This window comes from Struthio camelus, chromosome 2 (genome assembly GCF_040807025.1).
Source record: "Struthio camelus isolate bStrCam1 chromosome 2, bStrCam1.hap1, whole genome shotgun sequence".
NCBI classification, from domain to species: Eukaryota; Metazoa; Chordata; class Aves; order Struthioniformes; family Struthionidae; genus Struthio; species Struthio camelus.
This window is the reverse complement of record NC_090943.1, coordinates 115,794,100-115,810,424: the sequence shown is the minus strand read 5'-3', so window position 1 is coordinate 115,810,424 and position 16,325 is coordinate 115,794,100. Positions and strand designations below refer to the sequence as shown.

Genomic DNA, 16,325 nt, shown 5'->3' with positions numbered 1-16,325 from the left:
GCAGAAGAACTGATTACTCAGTTCATTATTTTCCCCCTCCCCCCTCTTTTTCCTTCTCCTAAGAAAGCAAGCAGGAGGAATAATGTTTGCTGATCTTGTGCAAAGCAGAGACAAATGACAGCTGGAGAAGTATGACAGGGCATGTAAACCTGAGCTAATGGAAACTTATGTGCCAGTTGACTGTTTATTCAGACCTGTCATTGTCAACGGAGACCCCTTTACAAGACAGGTATTGTTTGTAGTAACAAGTGCACCATGAAGGGAAATGTAACTTTGAGCTATATGAATTGACCTCCAAAAAACAAAACCCAACAAATTCTTGACCTATATGTAGATGGAAGAATAGTAGTACCTAAAAGCCTGTTGACATATCTGCACATTTTGGATTTAATCAGACTATTCTCATAAATAAAGCTATCTCTTAGTTGCATTGTTCTCATCAGTACTGTTGAACCTGTGTTACTGTCCCTAGCATATATATCTGTATTTTCACCTTGAAGTGGCATCACTTGATACCACTAGTGAGGCAGAACATAAAAAAAAAGAAGAAAAAAATGGTGTCCCAATGTTTTCTCTTTCCAGAACAAGAGAAAAGGCAGTTTGTTTAGCAGACTGTCACTGTTGCTCTTCTGGCTCTTCAGCAAAATTTCTCTCAGCTAAGTGAACAATAGTAACAGTTAATTTTCAATGAAATTCATTGATCTGCAACCATTTAGACAAAGTCCATACAAGCCCTTAAAACAGGACATAAATGAAGCACGGATCTTGTGCTGAAGCTGCACTGGGCAGCTGTGCACCCATTCTGTACAGGTAGGACAGATGTCCAAGGTACCTTCTGACCTTTGAATGAATATATTACCTCTGCCTTTTTGCCTTTTTTAAGAAAATAAAAATATCCTACAGCTATAGAACTCTTGTCGACCTCATGACCCTCTATGGATACTGGTTAACTGGATACCAGTTGATTGAGACTGAGAGCTTGGTGGAATTTAAAATAGAACTAGGTATTTCAGCAAGGTTTTTGACACTGTCTCCCATCACATCCTCATAGGAAAACTCAGGAAGTGTGGGCTAGACGAGTGGACGGTGAGGTGGACTGAGAACTGGCTGGATGGCCAAGCTCAGAGGGTTGGAGTCAGAGGTGCAGAGTCAAGTTGGAGGCCTGTAGCTAGCGGTGTCCCCCAGGGGTCAGTCCTGGGTCCAGTCTTGTTCAATGTATTCATCAATGACCTGGAGGAAGGCACAGAGGGCACCCTCAGCAAGTTTGCTGAGGATACTAAACTGGGGGGAGTGGCTGACACACCAGAAGACTGTGCTGCCAGTCAGAGGGACCTGGACAGGCTGGAGAGCTGGGCGGAGAGGAACCTCATGAAGTTCAACAAAGGCAAGTGCAAGGTCCTGCACCTAGGGAGGAATAACCCCAGGCAGCAGTACAGGCTGGGGGTTGACCTGCTGGAAAGCAGCTCTGCGGAGAAGGACCTGGGAGTGCTGGTGGACAACAAGTTAAGCACGAGCCAGCAATGTGCCCTTGTGGCCAAGAAGGCAAACGGTATCCTGGGGTGCATTAGGCAGAGTGTTGCCAGCAGGTGGAGGGAGGTGATCCTGCCCCTCTCCTCAGCCCTGGTGAGGCCTCACCTGGAGTGCAGTGTCCAATTCTGGGCTCCCCAGTACCAGAGAGACATGCCACTACTGGAGGGAGTCCAGCGGAGGGCCACAAAGATGATGAGGGGACTGGAGCATCTCTCCTCTGAAGAAAGGCTGCGAGAGCTGGGCCTGTTCAGCCTGGAGAAGAGAAGACCGAGAGGTGATCTCATCAACGTGTACAAGTATCTGAAGGGGGGGGTGTCAAGAGCATGAGGCCAATCTCTTCTCCGTGGTGCCCAGCGACAGGACAAGAGGCAACGGGCAGAAACTGAACCACAGGAAGTTCCACCTAAACCTGAGGAAAAACTTCTTCACTGTGAGGGTGACAGAGCATTGGAACAGGTTGCCCAGAGAGGTGGTGGAGTCTCCTTCCCTGGAGATATTCAAAACCCGTCTGGATGTGATCCTGGGAAATATGCTCTAGGTGACCCTGCTTGAGCAGGGAGGTTGGACTAGGTAATCTCCAGAGGTCCCTTCCAACCTAAACGATTCTGTGATTCTGTGATTTAATATAGGTAACAAACTTCATTCACTTTAGAGAATTAGAAACAACATCCAGGTTTTGCTTTGCGATCTCCTGAGATTTATGATGGAGAAATGAGTCATGATGGCACACACTGGAAACTCAAGATCAGTCATTTTTTATTCTGCTCTGCCTTTCTGAGTCAGATATTTAATTTTATTGTGCCTCAATTTCCTTTACTTTAAAAAGTATATTTACCAGTACCTTCATCCAAAAGATACCATGAGATCTAATTGCCTGTAAATTGCTTGGAGATCTTTTGAATCTTGGACTTCTCTCCAGAGGGGTATGTTATTTCTGTGCTACGTAAGCATGTGCTAGTCTAATGATGGGCATTACTCTGCACTCAGTTTGACGTAGGAGAGAGGAGTCCTGCCACATACACTGTCTTCCTCTTGGTCCCTGACTTGATGGGTCTTCTGCAAAGACCATGACTGTGCTGAGGTACCAACAAGGCACGGTGTGGGTAGAGCTGAGCTAGGGACAGGCCTTGGATGTGTTTAGGCTATACTCAAACACTGGCTAGATCCCTCCCCTATGTTACTTAGTTCCTAAAGCTCCAGCAGAAGCTGTGGGAAGGCAGTCATGCTGTCTGCTCCTTGAGATAAAGTTTTAATCTCTCCTATTTTCCTTGGCACTCCCATTGGCTGGGCACACAGGAAATGTGTTTGAGTCATTTATGTGTGTGGCATTTTTGCACAACCTCAGGAGGACCTGGCTTACCATGCCCTGCTCTTTACTTCACCAGAAACGGCAGTGAATTTGTGAGTCTCCAGAGCTTAATTTGCTGTTATTTGGAAACATATCTGCTTCTGGTCTTAAGGTCCTCTTTGTAGCAAATTCTGAGGGTTGGCTGTTGAAGTCTTTGCAAAGCAAATCTAACAAGTAACATGTAAGAAGCTGCTCCTGGAAATAAATGGAAACGGAAACAAATGATATGTTTGAGTAGACCAGGGACAAAATCTGCAAAGCAATTTAAGATAGAGCAACAGTAAGCAATGGATGATGGAAGATTTGCTCTCAAGTGTTTCCATTTTTCTTTATCAACTCAAGCAGTGAGTGAATTGCTGGCATTTAGTTCAAGAAATATATGCTTAGGCTTCTGCAGGCAGCAACAAACTTTCTCAGACCCTATCGACACCAGAACTCAAATGGTACCAGCTGCATCTATCCTTAAATACTGTGCTTGCTAGCAAAGTGCTTGACAAAGTTTCCTGGCCAGCGTAGACAGTAATTAATTGATTTATACATGTTTATGCTGGACAGAAACTAACCCTTTCTTAATTAGAACCATACACAAGAATGGTTTTGGCAGCACCTAGACTCAGCGTATACAGGCTGGAAAAACTGTACGTTAAGTCACCTAAACAAAAGATCTTGTTTCCTTTTGCTTTCATTAGGAGAAGCATCTTTGAACTTTCCGATGGACAACATTGCAGAGATCCCCTGCTGCCCGTGAGTCACCTAGCCCTGGCACTGGAAGTTGCATAAGCATAGCAGCATCACACTTTGTCCCAGTCAGCTAGCCTGTCCTGCACCAGGATGTGCTGTCAAGGTGTGCTGTCCCCTGTGTGAGGCTCTGAGGGCTCTGCAATGGAGCCCTGCAATGGAGGGACATGCAAACTTCGCTTGAGGACCTGGTCATGGTGGTCAGTTATGCCACGGAGACACACTTTTAAGCACAGCTTCTTCTCCCTACGCTCCCTGCATAGTGTGTCCCAAGGAACTTGAGCTGATCCAGAAGGCATAGGGCATTGCAAGGTGCTTACAACACCTAAACATACCAGTACCGAGAGCCTAATTTTATTAAAAACCTCTGGAATTCCCAGCCTAAAACCACTTGTGCCTTTTCTAAAGGTGGCTCTGTTGAAAGGTTAATTTTTTATTAGTTATCGTCCAAGAGAGAAATGATGTCATCAGTGTACAGCAAGTCATTTGTCTCTAGAAGGGTTAAGGCAAAGAAAACTGTGAGTCATTAGAAAGTAATTCCCTTATTTGAAGTACACATGAAATGAGAGTCCGGATGGCAAAGGAACAAAGCCCCATTCTTTCATGTGCATTTGCTGAACGCCTTGGTGTCTTAGATAAAGAACAAGTATCTACTAGTGGATTAACATTAGGGAAAAAGTCAGGATTAAAAAAAAAATCTCAGTGAGGTTGTGTAATTGAAGCTCTATAGCAGTTCAAAAGCTTAGGCCAATAATCTTCTGGCCACCAACTAATTCATATATTTTATGACAGGACAACAGAATGCTAATCATCGGGGCAGCATATGGGGTGAGAGAAAAAGAGGATCTCGTAGATATTTAGTGACAACCATCCGAACTTCAGAGGCAGTACAGAGGGCTGTTAATGTATTCCCTTGCCCAGTCTGGAAGTGCTGACCTCAATTCTAATCCTGCCCCTTCAGGGTACTTAATTTCCAGCATTGCTCAACCCAGTCAGCCTGTTTAACAATTTCTTTTCTGAGTTAGTCTCTTTGAAGACGCCCTATTTTCTGTTCAGTAACATGAAAGAGATACTGATGTTGATTATCAAAGGCATGTGCTCTGAACCACCAAGTGTTTAATGCCCAAGGGAGGTAATACTATCTCTGTCTGCAACGTTTACATCCTCCCTCCAAGAAAGATGTGGTGGTTAACTAGCACATCTTTTTTTTTTTTTGCTACTAATTTTACATAAGCTATTAATCAGAGGGGAAAATTAACTAATTATTCAGCTTGTAGGTCATGCTAGGGTAATACTGTCTTCCAGATTAAAAGGAGCAGGGACCGGTCAACTTCAACGGTATTGTACTTTGCAGCAAAACAGGCTTATATACATTGTTTTCCCTGTATTGTCCCAAAGAAGCTTCACTGCATTTTCTCAAAGTCTGTACCCTTTCCTGTCCTGTTCAGCCACTGCAAACCTTTGATCCAAACTGCACAGCTGGAGGGCTGGCTATCCCTGCCTTGTCTTCCTTCTGGGAGGAATCATTCTGCCACCATCTACGGGCTGCCCGGGCAAAGTTCAATCAGCAGCTGCCTGTTCAGCCTGAAGGACAGAAGCTCTCCCCAAACAGGACTTTCGGGTATTCACTATCTGATGATGAGGGAAGGCCTGTCTACCAAGCGATCATCATTGCCTGAGCTTTTTACCCAGAAATCCTTGAAATAACAATGTGGGTAGCTGGAACTCAGAGGCAAAAAAGGGGAAGCAGTTCCTCTTTTATTTAAAAGTATTGTTCAGGGTTCCTTTCTATAGAGTTTCCTCAGCTAGTAGCTAGGGAAATTAGTCTAATTCTGGGCTACAGGCAGAGCTGTGGCTCAGGTTAATTACATAAAGCAATGACAATCTGCATCTTGCTGAAACTCTTCTCCCAGTGACTGTGCAACAGTTGACCCTTTCAGATGCAGTGAGTCTAGTGTTTCCCTGAAATACGAGTTTTACTGCAACAGCAGACGAACTATAGTGGGCATGCACAGTAAATATTGTGCGTCCTACTGTATTTGCAAGGGGCTAAACTCAATGGGTCAAGTAGTTTCCTCCAGCTTTTTGTCTCTAAAACAACACAAGCAGAGAGAGTTTCTTTCTGAGATGTGAATTGAAACCAAATCTCCTACACTTTATACTTCTCAGAGTTTTTTTTTCTTCTCTTTTAGCTCTGAATCCAAAGCTGACATGAGTAAGCAAACCCAGAAGGTTGAAGTTTCGAAACTGCTCAGCTGGAGTCAGCTGTAAGACCAGGTTTTTGCATTTCTTCATTTTTTGCCCATTTCAAAGCCCCACAAAAATATCACATTTTCATTAAGTTGTTTGGAACCTAGTTTATTTGGTTGAAAGATGCATGCATGTGTGTGTACACATATCCACACAGTGAATTTTTTGAACTAACTGATTTCACGATACTGTGTGAATTGATAATGAAAACAATGGTATGTATAAAAATGTTAATGCAATTTTCAGTTTCCTTTGATAGAATGTTTTGCCTTATGGGTCATGTAAGCTGCTGGTTAGATTTAGGGCTATTTCAGTAAGTCAGTTATGCTTCACTTGATCTTTTTTTGTACTCAGCTCAAAAAATGTATGTCTCTCTTTAGTAAAATATGGCCATATGAGCTTTCATAACATTTTACAAATAAATTGCATCAGGACACTGAGTAAACACTTAGAAGAGTGTCATTTTAACAGAGTGTCTGAAAATAGAATGAATTTGAACTTCTGTACTTACACTACCAATAGAGCCATTGTGCACAACTGTAGTGAGTTTGTCTGGGCTTTTTTGATAAAGATGCAAATGCACATACAATATCATGTAATTATTGCAACAGGGCACGCGTGCATGCATGAAGGAATTGTGGTGGTTTGGTTATATGATCTGTATGTGCTCTTGCTGCAGTGCCAAGCCCGTGGAAGTCTATGAGGAGGTCTTTCTGCTAATTATTGGTGGACCTTTCCTCACAGTACTTAAACCTTAGATGTTCATTCCTTCTCCGTAAGAGCTGACCCAAAATATTTTTTTGAAGTTGTCACAAAAAACACTGTGATTGAAGGATCAACACTTAGCTCAAGACATTCAAACCTTTACTGTTTACAAGTTTTGTCCTTTAATTGGAGTGTAAAATGCAAGTAAAAGCCTCTTTTGGCACTCTTGCTTGGTTTTCAGCTCCATGTTGCTACCAGCTAATGAGTAATCCCTTCACAACTGAGCTTGCTAACGAGTGTCTGCCAGGAAACACAGAAAGAGCATGTTGGAGCAAGTATTCATGATGTGGCTTCATACAATGCTTGGATTTGATCTTCCAGAAGAGGATTCAGCAGGGTTTGCTTCACTTTTAATTATCCCCAGGATGAAAGAGCACCGAGATGTGTTTAAATAGTTCCGTTCTGACAGAGACTGATTTTACTCAATAGTGTGCCTATATATATAAATATATTTTACAATGACTGTACTTTTTATTCTGTCAATACTTAGCCCCAGAACAAAGGACAATGGCAGCCGTGTATATAAGCATGTGTATAAAAGCTCATTCTGATCAGATCTATACTGGGTAGATCAAAAAACCAGGACCCTTCCCACATGAAAAAAAAATACGATTACAGTTTTATCTTGATTTGGAAACCAATTGTCCTGGCTGATCACCAACATCAGACTTCTGTTCTTTTGTGCTTCAGTCTCTGGAAAGTCCAATCTTGGACTGATGCCACTGGGTAATAACTAAAGGCTGCCACTGATCCGGAAAACAGGGAGAATTGACATAATGGCAGGGCTGGAACTAACCAGACTAAATGAACCTCGATTCCTCAGCTGTGACTTGGAGGGAGCCATGGAAAGAGCAAGCAGATAGTCCAGTCTCATACTGAAACAAGGGCAGGCCTCTGATCACAAATCCACGAAGGTTTGAAATTGATGTCAAATGCTGGTTATAATTTGTATGATGTTCTTTCCAAATGATCTCATTTTCCATTAGGAGAGTAGGTCTTCATTCTAGGATGTTCTTATAGTTCAAATACCCCTTGTTCTATGCAACAGTAAGTAAATAAGCAAATTTTGTGGCTCTGAGTAGCTGTATCCTCTTATTTTGCATGATCTGTTGCAAAAAATCTGTTTTGAAACTAAAAAGTTTTCAGAGCAGACTGAAACTTTATAAGACTATCAGAATGGAACTCAGTAACAAAACAGCATTTCCATTTTGGTGATATTCATGCCATTTTGATGGGATCTTGTGCTTTACTGGGGAGTTTTTCTGAAGCTGTTTCAATCTGGGTTTTTGTCATGCTGAACATTCAGTTCCTGATAGCAAAACCACTGGAATCCATGCATCTTTGATGAGATCCTTCAGATCTAACTAACTGGGTATATGTTAGCCTGCTGTGTGCAGGCTGCATGACAACTACATGAATTCTGTGTTTGTGGACTATACTTAAATAAAGACTATAAGTAAAGCAGCACTTCTAATATTCTGTGGTATCTACTTCTGTTAGATTGAGATGGTAAAAATGCCTCAATTTTTAAATAATATATCTTGTAGAGAGTACAGTGCTGTAATTTCCACCACCAAATGTAGCCAGCTGACTGATCTAGGCCCATTTTTGATCACTTGAGTGACTATGGATCAGCTCATTAACCACCACTGTCATCACCACCCGTTATAGTGGCTATTCAGGCACGGTATGCTCTCCCCTTAAATGAACTCATGTTTTGTGGAAGTTTCATGTCAATTTTTTCCTTCCCCATCTCCACTTTGTATAATTCCTGAGATCAAAGGACATCCAAACTATAGCCTATATTCATCTTTTGTGTTATTGCTCTGCCAGTGACCAGCACCCTGGAAAGCGTCCTGTGGAGTTCATGGGAACTTAATGTTAAAAGTTCAAGAAAAAGTCACAATATTTTATCCTGATGGTCTTAGTTCTCGATGCTGTGACATTTTGCTGTGAGTCTGCTCAGGATTACTACATGATGCTCAATTCTTTTATATTCTGGAGTGGACTGTAAATGAGTTTACTTTTTAGTATCTTGAGTTGTTATAAAAAGACCTGGGGCCAAGTTCAATCCCAAAGACTACCCACCCATCCACTGTGCCCTCATCTGCTAAGTTAACAATTAGTTAAGGACATCTGTGCTTTTTAATCTAAATAGCTTTTATGACCTTAAAATGAGGCAGGCAGTTTCCTCCACTTTTCCTTATTCCTTCCTGAAGCAAGAATTTTTCCTTGTTTTGTTCATATGACAGTAATAATCCAGCATTATAAATTTCAGCTACAGTCCTGTGCTCTTTTTCATGCCAAGTCTCCCTGAGAATCTCTTTGTTAGCTTCTGTCATAGGACTTATTTCCCAAAATATACATAAGAAGGTGATTTGAAGGATCCATACTGAAAATCATGACTTTTCTGAGCCCACTTTCCCTGTGCTTGTATCGCTAGGGAGAGATACGCAGAAGCATTGCATAATATGCTGAAAATTGGAGCTGATGTGTATAGTCCTTCTCCTTTCATTACAGTGCTCATCTGAGCTCAGCAATGATCAGAGAAATGCTGGTGGTCTTGAACATGAACTAGTATAGTTCTCCGGTTGTCAGCTTTTCACTGGAAACACAAATGGCCCAATAACGCTTCTTCTGGGCAGAATTTTTGCATGCAAAGCAACAAATGCAACCTGTGGTCAGAGAATAATGTAACCATTTTCAGTCAGCTATTTCATCCTTATGCAACTATCTTTCAACACTGCTGTGTGGTACAAAATGACACTTGGATGATTTCAAACAGATTTGTTATTATCATTCTGATCTTGACACAGCTGAAGACTTTAATCAGCACAGTAGGCAAAAATGCTGCTGGCAGTATGGAGAAGTCAATTTAGAAAAATGCTCAAATAAAATAACAAGCTGTGAATCCCAAATTAATCCTCTAACCCCTAGCTCCCCCATATGACCCTCAGTTATAGTCACAACCCTTGAAGAAACAACATAATATGTTAACACAAGAACTAGAAATAAAATCACCTTCCATTCATTAAGCTTACAGCTGGCACTCCTGTCCCCATCTCCAAAGCCCTATTGAGAGGCAGAGTGTAAAGAAGAAAAGGGACTGCAATGCACTACCTCCTCCTATGTGTTTGCTTAGTAGAATAGGACTTGCTCCTTGGCTGGGCCACTGATCACTGCTGTAGCTTAAATTTTAACTTGCTTTTAAGCACCCCCTTCTACTTTTGCCATTGATCCAGCAGAATCCACTTCAAGACGACTTGTGTTAGACCAGAGGGAAAAGCTGCTTTGGAATCATACATAGGCAAATAGGCACGTGGGAAGTGCCTATTTGAAAATGAAGCACTAGGTTGGAGTGGTCTCATTGCTGGCCTGTGGGAAGATGTGGTATGGTCCATATTCTTCTATACTGTGCCCCCAAACAGGGGATGAAAGAGAAGCAGGAACAACTTGTTCCAGGTAAGTCCTGTACTTGCTAAACATCTCCTGGTGCACCTGTGTGTGCTAAGTCACCATCAAGCTCTTATAGAAGAAGGGGTTGTCATCGTGCAGCTCCACTGGTACCCTAAACCAGCCTCTGGCCCCAGTAAGAAAAACTTTTGCCCAACTTCAGCACAGATCCAAGGAGTTTCTGCTGTAAGTTGCCTGCCATTTCTCCAGGGAGGGCAGGAATGAGCTCTAGGCAAGTGGACAAAAAGGCACTGGGTCTTCTCTTTTGGTACATCTGCCCAGCCACGTGAGGAAGAACAGCAGTTGTTGTGCAATCAAACAAGCCAGAGGCTCTCCCAAGAGTGACTATGGTATTTGCCGAAGTTATTCTCTTGGTGTTTTCTTTTGCCTGTGAACACATCTGAATTGTCAATTCAAAAAAAAATCAGGCAGCCCTTCTTCTGGGACAGGTCCTACGCTACCCTGCAAAGCCCCACTGTACTGTTTACTTGCCACCACAGAAAGCCCTCCCTGGCTCCGTGACAGTACCAACAGTAGCACCAAAGCCTTGCTGGTGACTGCTCACATCCTAAGTGTCTCCCACTGTTGGATCAAGAGTTGGGTGCTCATCTGGGGCTGAAACAACAATGTTGGGTTAGAGCAGACCCCACCTACTCTCCAAACCCACATGGAGGAAACTGCAAGAGATATAGCTTGGCCTGTAGTGTGAGCTTGTGTTTGCCAGTGTGACAACAGCCCTGACAAGGCTTTGAAACGAATGTTTTTGGGGCAGGAAAGGCATTAATACTTCTGCTGCTCCTGCTCTTTTTCAGTTGAGAAAGTTTTCACTGCAGCTGAGATGACAGGGCAGCAGAAAGCACTTGTCCTTCCAAGCATTTTTACAATGTGCTTACGTGATTCTTAACGAGGAGAGGGCTCTTTTCCTTAATTGACAAGTTGCACACCATTGCATTTCATTTGACTTTGTGGACAAGTGCAAGCAGCTGTCCTTGCTAGCAGGTGAGGGCACCAACAGTCATCCTTGTCACCTTCAGCCTGTGGTGGGCTTTGAAAATTCCCAAGGGTTCCTTCGCCCTCCTCCCCATAACTCCTCTGCCTGCCTAAGGGGAATAGAGGCTGGTGAGCCTGCAAAGGGGGAGAGAAGCACCAGAAGAGGTGAGAGAAAGCACAGCTAGAAGAGGCAGAGTGGGAAGCCTGGCTAGGGAAAGGAGAAATAGGGATGCAGAAATACAGGGGGAAAATAGAAGGACTTTGAGAATGGAAAAGGGAGAAGGTAGGAATAAGAACTGAGCCTTTCTAGTTGCAGGTTCCTCAGGCCAGGAACTTTATCTGTCTCTGTGACTTTATAGAGTCCTGCCTAGGTACTCTGAGTACTGTTTTATCATATAGATGTCTCAACAGGACAGCAGGAACTAGAAGGGCTGAGATTAAGGGGTGTAGTAGTAGCTACAATTCCATTTTGCTAGGGAATATGCGGATATAACACGTATTCCTTTGCATTGCTTGATCTGCTGAGAGCTTTCACTCAGATAAAAACTGTTGCCTGCACTCTAGATAGGGAAAGACACTACAGAATGGGTCCTATTGAGTGAGAGGTGGGGGAAGAGATGCTGAAAATGAAGGGAAACTAGAAAGCTATCATGAAGAGTGAGATAATACCTGCCACAGAACTTACTAAAAATGTGTCACTGTTCCTGTGCTGAGTGGTTAATTGAACTGGCTGTGCTTTGAGGAGGGTTTCATGATACTTACTGATCATAGTTTTCCCCTTCAGCCCCTTTTCCACTCCCTAGCAAAGTACTGTATTTGCTCCTGCTCTGTATTCAGTTATGAGTGGATGAACAAATGAGTGAACAAATAAAGCTTATATGCAGCACGAAATGCTAAAAACAAACTTTCACAAACGGATTCCAGACTATAATTGTCCAATTAAGAAACTGCAGCAGCTTTACAAATCAAGTGATACTAGACTTGGGCCAGCCAAACAATCGAAGGTACAGCCAAGCCATAGTGAAACAAGCCAAAAAATAGAAGACCAGCCAACGAAGCTGACTAAATGTGTAGAGTATGAAAAAGAAACTACATAATAGATATATGAGGTCACTGTGGCCGCCAGAAAATAGTGCCAAAATATCCTTGTTGGCTTGACTTCCCTTGGCTCAGACTTACATGCGGACGCTGAGCTGAGCCCAAACTAGGCATGAAGCATAAGCCTAGCTTGATCTATCATTGGCTTAACAGCTCATCCCTGAGAGGCTGCATGAGTTTCTTTGGTTATCTAGAAATGCAAAAATAAAAAAGCTGAAAGGTCTTGACCTGATGTACCCTCGTCACCCCTGCAATGAGAGCGCCTTTCAAGGTTTCATCAGGATCATACCTTCTGCTGCGATAACAGTAATTTCCGTTTCTGATTTTTCAGCTGTGATCTGGTTCCTGAGTGCTAGGGCTAATGAAAACAGCCAGATCTGGCTGTCTTTTTCATTTGCAGTTCCTCCTTCTCATGTCCACAAAATGCTGTAAGATTTGAAAACTGTTGAATGTATGGTGAATGTTTTCATAGGCTTTTGTTGTAGTATTGAGGCTAAAGTATTTTATTCGTGTTTTTAATTTCTTTAATGAGGTTCTTCATCCAGCTCTGTAAATGGCACTTGGTTAGTTTCCTGTGAGTTATTTTACCTAAGTACTTAAACATTAGGGCACATACTTGTATGTCCAAGGGGTTATGTGGGGATCCTCCCTCCATGCTGGGAAAGGGATCCCTGGCAGGATCCACCTGTACTGGAAAGTAATAACTAGATAGCAGTCTCTGAGGATTTGGGTCAAGGACTGAGGGGTACCCAGGGTATTTTATGGCTGTAGACAAAACTGTTGATCAGATGCTTTACTGTGAATACTAGCAAGCAAAGAAATTTCACATATAGGAGCAGTGAAGCTATAAAGCAATAGTAAAATATATCACTTTTGATATTTGCCCATCTCTGGGGTCACTCAGTTTCCTGCACCTTGCCTGTTTGCAAGAGTGGCTAGTGACATAAAAATAGATAACAAAGGCTAACCCCCACCCCCTAAAAAACAATAAGAACAAAAAGCCACCCAAGATCTGAATCCGTAGCAGTAAGCTCTGTGGGGTCTTTCCATTGCTGTCAATGACTTTTGGACTAAGACTTTCCTGATTTAAAAGTAAGTCAGAGATGTAATGTTTGGCTCTGAATTTAGATTTCAGATGCCTCAAAAAAGAAAGGTGTTCAGATTTGATGTTGATATGCAAAATGAATGTTTAAATTACTTATGTGATAACTGATTTCTTCAGGTCAAAATGGTAATTGGAAAAAACGAGCAATGACTGATCTTTTCATTTGTAATCACCTTTATAGATACACAATTGCATGCTTGGCTCTGGCAATTGAAATTGTTTTTGAAATTTACTTTTTTTTTGCATGTTGTCTGTAATTACTGCATCTGAGCGCAGAAGATTCTATGTTGTTGTTTTGTACGACCAAAAGGACCAGGGGGCTTCTGGTTTATTTGCTGGGAAATTTCAAAGAGATGTTGAATACAAGATAATTATTAAGGAATTGCCTGTTTTGTTGAGTTTCTTTTATTATATTTCTTGTTTTTTTTTTTAAATGTTATTAAGGGTATGGGGTGGGAAGAGAGATGGCAAGAGCTTATTGGGTTATTTACTGCTCACAGAGGAATTCAAGCATTTTTCCATCTGCTCTAAGTATTATGGAATATTGCTAACAATTGTAAATAATTTTCTGCTTATTTTGCAACATGCTTGAGCTGCACAACTGAAAACAGCGGTGTTTTGCTGTTGTCATGAATGGATGGAGATTGAGATCTTAAATAAAAATGTGATGCTGAAGTGTATTTCCCTTCCAGTCATGGGCAGGCCTTTCTTAGTCCTGCAGACAAAGTCAGTAGTATCTTCCTCTGCTCTCACCTGATTTTTTAGTAAGCAGAGAGTTGTATAGAAAAGACTGGACAAAATACGAGCATTAAGACCTAGGATGGACAATCCAGCAATGATAGTGCCATGCTAATGCTTTGTATTTTCACTTTCCCTTGACTTATTTTGAATGTTCAGAGAATAGAAGGTTTTTGTTCTGTGATCTGGCTCTGTTACAAATACTCATAGCATACAGTAAATATGTCCAGTGGCTCAAAAACTTTTATTTTTAATTTTCTAACTGGAAAGATCCCTTTACAGCATTCTGGCATGGTGAAATGATTCCAACATAGGCATTGTTTTTAAGCATTCCTGACTGATGTCCAGACTTCTCTCATATCTATACAAAGCACAAGCTTATTTGTATATAGAAGAAATACTGTGGGCTACAACTTTTCCTTTCTGCCAGAAGAGAACTCTCCTCCATAAAAATAAGGCTCCTATGTGCCTTTCTCAGACAGTGGAACAAACTCCCCCTGGAACTGATGTGCTGCACAGACTTCATCACTGTCTATCTGTCTGCCTTCTTCAAGTGTAAAGCTATTTCTTTGGCCTGGTCTTCTCTAATCTAAATACCTATTAACATAAATAGCAACAATTTAAAATAATCCCCACCAAAAAAGACAGTTCACTGCTCATGTCTTTCCTTGGAGAATGGTGAGAAAACAGGCAATACGTGCCAGATATTGCTCACATGGAAAGCTTTTAAAAACTGCTCAGATGCTATGGTGGAGAGTGCGGTATAGGAACACAAACAGAACAGGGAAAAAGATCCTCTGTACTGCATTTGCTGCTTGCTGACAGTATGCAAAACTTTTGTTTAGGACTTAGGCACTTCTTTGACAAAATCTCCCCCTAAATTATCATAATTTTTGGTTACATACGGCAATATCTAATACATCCTGCCTTCCCTTTGGCTTCATGATAGCCAGATGGAATTTAAATGAGGGGAATGGCAATCCCCAAGTCTTGTCACAGCATCTCTCGTAGACTTTGAGACTTCTGGTTCCAGAACAGGGTAAACTGAATGGGAATTGAATGGGTAAACTGAATTTACTGGGTAAATTAAATTATATGTGAGTCTCATTAACTGAGATATCAATAATGATCAATTATATTGATCTCCAGTAAATTCCTCCCTAGTTGCATCTCAGACATCAGATGCAATCAAAATCTGTTAATCTGCATTTGCTGCTCTCCTCAGCTACATGTTATTTGCAGGGTTCGTTCTCTTGATGTTTGTGTTGGTGAAACGCAGGAGTAGCTCTGCTAACTTCTGTGGAGTCTCAGGAACGTGACGTCCTTTGAGAGAGCTGCAGCTATAAAAGCAAAGGCTTCTTGAGAGCGAGTTTCCTGTGTATCCATTCAAAGAGGATACACCCTTTCTGCATATGGGAAAAGTGCAGATCAGTTGTAGCTACAGAAGAATCTGCAGTTTCTCTCATCTTTTCACCTGGACCTTGCTGTGTATTTTAAGGTTACCATCCATACGTGATGGGAGCAAGGAAAAAAAGAAGTACAATCTGGGGCTATCACACATCCAATTTTCTGCAGTGCTCTGTCTCTCTCTATATTTTCTCTAGGCAGATTTAGAGAATCTCTGGGAGTGTCCAGAAAATTCTGAGGAGACATCTGATAGCTCTAGGAAAACATGTAGAAAGAAGAGATAAAGGTAAGTTAAATGCAACCATAGACTGTATTTACTTCTCCCTGAAGCTGTGTCTTTGGCTGTGCCAGTGACAGGTGGAGAGCTCCAAGTAACACAGGCCTTAGTGAAACTGCTCCAGTGCACCACAGAGAAGCTGTGCCAGGCTTGTTGACCACATAGAGATTCCCTGCCAGTGGCACAATACAGGGGAAATGCCTTGAGGGAAATGAAGGATTTTTCCTGGGGTTGTACCTAGGTAGTAACTGGTTTTGTCTTATTAGTGTAGCTTCAGATAGCTTATCTTCAGTCTGTGTATAGGTGTTTCTCTTTTTTGCCAGACCAACATTTTTTCATCCAAATGTGTGAATAATAATCCCCTCAGTAGATACGGATAAAATAAAAGCAAACTAAAGTCTCAAGATATTCAGGGAAAGATTTTATCTTTTGTTACATGGAAAGATGTCTTTAGTCTGGTTTCAATAAAGGAATAACTTAAAAGGCAGAAAAATAAGCAGTAGAACATCAGCTCTCACTTCAGTGTGTAAACTTTGGAAAGGCCACCTGTCAGACCCCTGGTGGAAAGCAGCATTTTGTTTGGCATCTGGCTGATTGCCATGATGAAATGTTGAAGTGTTTGAAAA

The 16,325-nt window shown here is 41.9% G+C and overlaps 1 long non-coding RNA gene across 1 annotated transcript; it reads left to right on the top strand.

Annotated features, from left to right (window-relative positions):
* Window positions 1-3,564: 3,564 nt before the first annotated feature.
* Window positions 3,565-8,094, top strand: LOC138066009 (uncharacterized). Its single transcript, XR_011139138.1, has 3 exons — window positions 3,565-3,622; window positions 5,809-5,883; window positions 6,813-8,094. It is a non-coding gene; the product is annotated as an uncharacterized lncRNA (long non-coding RNA).
* Window positions 8,095-16,325: the final 8,231 nt, after the last annotated feature.